The following is a 6,194-nucleotide window of genomic DNA, read 5'->3' on the forward strand; positions in this document are numbered from 1 at the left end:
TGCGTTTCTCCTCAAACCTTTTTTTTCTCTTTTAAAAATATAAGTTGCGTTTTACATATGCGTTCAAAACGAATGCACACCCCTATAGAATACTTGATGTGGCAATGTTGTACTTATCTCTCTGTCCCACACTTAGCATTTACAATGAAATGCATCCACTGCTGATTTGGGGGTCTTTTTTTTATAAGATGTAAGAAATGGTGGCTCGATGTAATTTTGATTTTCCTCTTTAGGTGCCCCCCTCATATCCCTGAATTTCGCAGTGTGACGCTGCTGCTGATCTCTTCACCCTGTGGCGGGTGGGGGAAAGGAGGTTGGGGATGCTGGGAAGATGAAGATGGAATGAAGAGGGAGTGGTGGGGGCTGTTGAGCAGGAAGGGGTGGGAAACAGGGCTTCAGGGATATGAGTGTGAGCAGATGATTGAAAGGTAGTAAATGGGAAATGTGAAGGATGATGGAGGCATGGAAAAAAGAGTGACAGGGTGCAAGAGCCATAATATGTCAGTTTGGGGAATGTGCATTTCTTTTATCTTTGTACTTTGCTTAGTGTAGGAGGAGACGTATTTCTGTTTCTAGCTCTCCAGTTTTGCATTGCATGCAGAGTGGCTTTATGGGGTTTCCATTCCTGTTTTTGTCTCCACATTTGTAATTTGTGGTCTTTTATTCTGTATTTGGTGAAGGTCAGATCTGTAGATTGAGGTGAGATATTTTATTAATAGGTAGGGATTTCTATCAATCTTTTTTGTTGCATTTTCTCATTCTCAATAGGACATACATTGGTGCTGCACTGCTGCCTTTTCATAGGAAGAGCTATTGCTATTTGAGCTTTTGGAATTAGTGTTGCAATGTTACGGAAGGTTTGCTACACATGTGCTGATTTTTTTTTTTTCAGGTTTTGTATTTTACAATGTGCCTGGTAGTAAGGTAGATTGTGTTTCTGTTACTGAGATAGCACCAGAATCAGAATATTTTTATATAGTGAGTTGTATTTGAAATATCCTAGTTCTGCTCTGCATCCATTGTTTCGGGAGGGGGGGGGGGGGGGGGAGAGGTGCGGGTTCCTGTGGATATAGAGTATTTGTTCAATGTGTCACACTTCCTGTAAGCATTATCTGCCAGGTGTGTCCCAATAGATAAAAGGTTGAGAACCACAGAACTATTGTTAGAAAGAGAATGAGAGGGTCACTCTGGTAAACTAATTGAAGTGTGAAATACCAAAGCTATTCGATAGAAAAAATGGGCCTTAGAAGCACAGATATATATATATATATATATATATATATATATATATATATATCAAGACAAGAGTTCGGTTATCCACAATTCTGATAGTGTTCTGAGAGGAGAGGCTGCCCTGTAAGTGAGTGAACAGGATCTTTGGTTATTGCTTTGTGGGGAAATTTTTGTATTAAATCTTGGGAGAGAAAAGAGATTATGGGGTAACACTTATTTCATTGACTTTAGAAATATAAAAGAAGGTTATTCTTGTGGATCTTTCACATTTCAAGTTTAAAATTAGGTTATTCCTGGGTGCAATTGACTTTAAAAGTTAAAACCAGGGAGAACCAAGATGGCTGCCACACCGTGAGCACGGAAAACATACAGAATTGGGGGGGGTGTATGTGTGGGGGGGGGGGACTTGGCCAATAATTTGCTGGCCTCTTTCTATCAGGATGCTAATGAGCCGATGAATTACACTACCATTTAACATGGTTTCAATGGTATACATGGTTTCAATGGTATACAAATATTGTTAAACATTCAAAAGAGTAGCTGGCAATGATAGGCACAAAATAAATATGATTAAATTATGTCTCTGGCTAATATAATAAAGTAAGATAGTAAATGACAGCGGAAAAACACCGACTGCCTCACCCGGTCTGCCCAGTCATTCTTACCCACTCTGCTAAGGACAGACCCCCAGCGGTCAGCCACAGAGCATGGCCGCTTGTAGGATATCACTCCTTCCAGGACACAGTCTTGTCATCTTCCTCCTTTCTACTCTAGCATCTTGGAAAGACGAGCTTACACGATCCCCTGCTCATTTCACCCCCAGCACCCTACCCTTCCTATGCCTAACCACACAGCTTTGTAAGAATCTGAGTAGTCAGTAGAGATGTGCATCGTTTTTTGTGTTCGTGTTCTTTGTTTTTCGGCCGCCATGGAAAATGTCGGGTTTTTTCGGTTCGGGTCTTTTTTTTCGCGAAAAATCGATTTTTAGTTAGTGCGCGCTAACTCCCCGTTAGGGCATGCTAACTCCCTGTTAGTGCGCACTAATCGGAAAAAATGAATTTTTGCGAAAAAATGGGAAAATCCTGATTTTTTTTCGGGCTCCCTGAAACATACCGAAATGGACAATTTTGTTGCAATTTTCCAATTCGGCAAAAACGAATGCACATCTCTAGTAGTCAGTAGTCACCATGCATGGTGTATCCCAGCCTTAATGCTGGTCCATCTTTGAAAGATGATAGATATTACAGGAGATGCAGTTCAGAGCATTTTCTTTTACAGGGCCTATTTTTCTGGAATGCATCACCTTATTTATTTATTTATTTATAAATACTTATATTCTGCTATCCTTCCAATGTGTGTTGAGGGAGGAAACAGATTGTGTTTTGTGAAAAAAAAAATGAAAGCATTCCTTTTTAAACAAATCTATGCTTAATTGGCAGTTTTATTTTATGTTATCATTATGTTAAGTTCATGTAATTGAAGCTGTTTTGTTAAAGGTCAGTGCTTTTGTGGTTTTAAATTTTGTGATTATGTATGCCATTTTGTGATCCGCATTAAGTCATTATTTTGGAAAATTTGCAGAACATAAAAATACACAGATAAATAAACAAATACAATGTTTATCTCTTGACCTCCACATAATCAGTCAGGAGTACTAATTATCTGAAGAAAAAAATATGTACTGGGTTGGGGTCCAATAGCAGTCTATACCTTCCACTTTTTCCTCAATGGGGAAAAGCAAGTACATTCAAAAAGATTCTGGGTAGCCGACCTGGCTTAAAATGACCACTGGTTTTAGTGGTAGATGGTCCAAAATGATGTTTGTACTGGGCGATGTCATGGTGCAACTCTCAGTGAGGGCATGTCTTTTCTTCCAGCCTTCCTGCTCTGCCTTTCTCCAGCTCTCGGCTGAGTGGCTGGGTGTTTTTACTCCCTATTGCAGACACATTTATCCATGGAGGGAGTAAATCTTACATGTTACTCGTAGGCTTAAGGCTTAGTTTCTTTTGGAAGAGCCTTTAGAAAGAGTTATGGGGACCCCCACCAAAGAAAATAGCCTGTCTTTGAAATCTCATTCTCAAAATTGAGTTAAGTGATTGATTTTCTCAAGTGAACTGTGCCTGGACTTTTGCCAGGAATGAGTTCACTTCTGCTGAGGGTTTGTGGTGCTGCTAAGGGTTTTGGTTCGGCTACTGTTTGCTTATTTATGCCGTGGGACTTGTATAAGGCATCCTTACACAAACAGTGGCATTATTGAACCACCAGGCAAGGAATGGACTGAACCCTTTTTCCCAGGGTTTGGATTCTTTCAGGGTTGGCGACAGCCATTAAGTTGGTATAAGTTTTGAAGAAGCCATGTATTTTGGAGGCGCACCTGTTCAGCCGCAGAGGGGAAAGGTTGCCCTCGCGCCCAGGAAAAGAATCACCTCTGCACCTGGCCCACTACAGCATCTGCTTGATCGCTTTTCAGAACCCCCTTGAGCAGCGCTCGGGACTGGAACTCCGCAGCACTTGGTTTTCATTGTATGCACCCTGTCCCTTTTTCTAGGTCCTCTCTGCACAGTATTCCTCTGGCAATATGAGTACTTGCATTTGCAGTAGGGCTTCCAGATACCGTTCTCCCTGAAGCTGGCCAGGCAGACCCAGCTGCCGCTTAGTTCTGTGACTACAGCCAGCCAGCCGGATCGAACTGTGTGCCTTACCTGCATTTTCGCAAGGACTTCCAACATTCTGTATTCCTTACTTTGCCATTCATTCTGGCAGCCCCATTTGTTGTTGAATTATTCAAACAAGAAACATTAAAAATGTGCCACAAGATCGTGCTTCTGCTAGTTCTTCATTTATTTTCAATGAGGGATCCTCAGTATTAAACCCATGGCTTCTTAAAGTCTGTTACCATTTTAGCTTCTGCTACCTAGTCTTAAGTGGCATCCTGCAGACCCAGCACATTTTCTGTGAAAGCAATATTTCCAGACATTGCCCCTCATATCATTACCCCTTGTTTTAGAATCTCTTTCTACTGAAATAGGTTTTCTTCTAGTGCGCAATTAATGCATTTCAGATATTTGAATGTCTATCATAATTCTTCTCTCCCCCCCCCCCCTGTCCTCTAGGACAGGGGTTCCCTAATCTGTCTGGGGAGAATCACCTGCCAGTTGGATTTTGAGGATATCCTCAATGAATATGGGCATACAGACCTCCCTCATGCATATTCTCATTGCGGATATTCTCAAAACCCAACTGGCTGGGGATCCCACAAGACAGGTTTGGGAACTACTGCTCTATGATATACATGTAGGGGGGGGGGGTTATATAGTTTTTTTCTCTCATAGAGTATAATTTGGAATATTCCAGTATAAACAGGCTTCAGGGGAGCAGTAGTCATTCAGGAATGGCAGGAGAGTCCATCCTCAGTCTAAAGGGTGGCTCAGTAAGCAGGAATTTATATAGGCGGCTCACAGAGTCACTAGAGGAGTTGTCAACGAGGGAGCTGAAGCAATGCAGCAAGGGGCTGCTTGCTTGCTCTCCAGGATCCAGGGTAGGAGAAGGCAAGGACCCTTGTCTTCTGCTCACTGGTGAGAGTGTTTGTCATATTCTCCTCTGACTGGGAAAGAAGTCCAGAAGGAGTTCCAGCCAGAGGACTCTGGAGGTTATTGTTCCTAAATTTCACTGGAAAAGGAGACTTGCTGAGTCCCCCACCGCTTATTTGCTATTGGTTCGGGTGAGAAGAGGATTTTCCTGCATCCCGAGGGGGTCTCTGAGGAAGAGAGGACCTTTGGGAATTAAGGAAAGATCAGCTTTCTTGCCAGTGTGCTATTCAAGATGCATTAGATATTTGGGTTTTGAGACTGTGAGCTGGAAAAAGATTGTGTCTGCTAAGTTTTTGTACTTCTGCTTTCTGAAGAATGATTACTGTTTCTCGTTTTGTGCTATTGGATGCTATTTCATTCAATTTCAGTTCGGTTTTGGAACATGCCACTTCGTGTGGACTGGATTTGCTCTGAGTTTGATTCCTTGGACCTTTACAGGTGAATCTTGTACCCCCACAGCATGAAACCATGCAATTTCCAGACACTGCATCGAGTTGGTCAGTGCTCAACAGTCTCTTGAAAGGGGGGGGGGGGGGGGGGAGGGGGTTACATGCATATCTAGTTCCCAGCCTCTTACATCATACAGCTGCCAGTGCACATCCCTGCTAAAATAGCCTGATATGAAACAAACAGCAACATGGGCTGCATATGAAAAAAACTGTATAGAATCTGACATTAAGAAATTATTCAGGGGGCAATCTTCAGTCTCAAAATCTGGGGGTACTTTTATCATGCGAATTTTACACCAGTATATAAAATGGGGACAGTAACTTTTAAACAGTCGCACGGGATTAAGGCGGCTTGCACGAATGGACGTGGCCATTTTATAACATACGTGCGCTTGATATAACATCGGCGCTACGTGCATACACGAGCGCGCAATTTTGCACGGACGCGCACTTGTGCGCACAAATGCCAGCTCTACCGTATAAGAGGAGGGATTTTTTTTTTTTAGATATGTGCGCCAACGCGATTACCAGTTTCCCCAGTCTGCCCAGGTAAAGGCTCCCGACTTCCTAAACCCCCCCCCCTAATTAATCTTCCTTCCTTTTACCCTATTTGCCCTGATCCTTCAATCCCTGCTGAGCAGCCCCGATTTTTAAAATTGTAAAACTTACACGCCATCCATAGCAGAAGTAAAGTTATACGGTAGGGGAACCCGGCACGCGCTTGTGCACGTAAATACTTCCGCACACATTTCAAGTGACCGTCCTGGAATGCCCATGCCCCGCCCGGACCACGCCCCTCTTTTGCACCTTTTTGATTTGTGCGCATACTGGGAGCTACGCGCGTACTCAGATACTTCTTAAAATCCACTTGGCGAGAGCCGGCCCGACGTCTGTGTGTAGCTCCAGGCCTTGGCACGTTTAG

Source organism: Rhinatrema bivittatum, chromosome 6, assembly GCF_901001135.1.
Source record: "Rhinatrema bivittatum chromosome 6, aRhiBiv1.1, whole genome shotgun sequence".
NCBI classification, from domain to species: Eukaryota; Metazoa; Chordata; class Amphibia; order Gymnophiona; family Rhinatrematidae; genus Rhinatrema; species Rhinatrema bivittatum.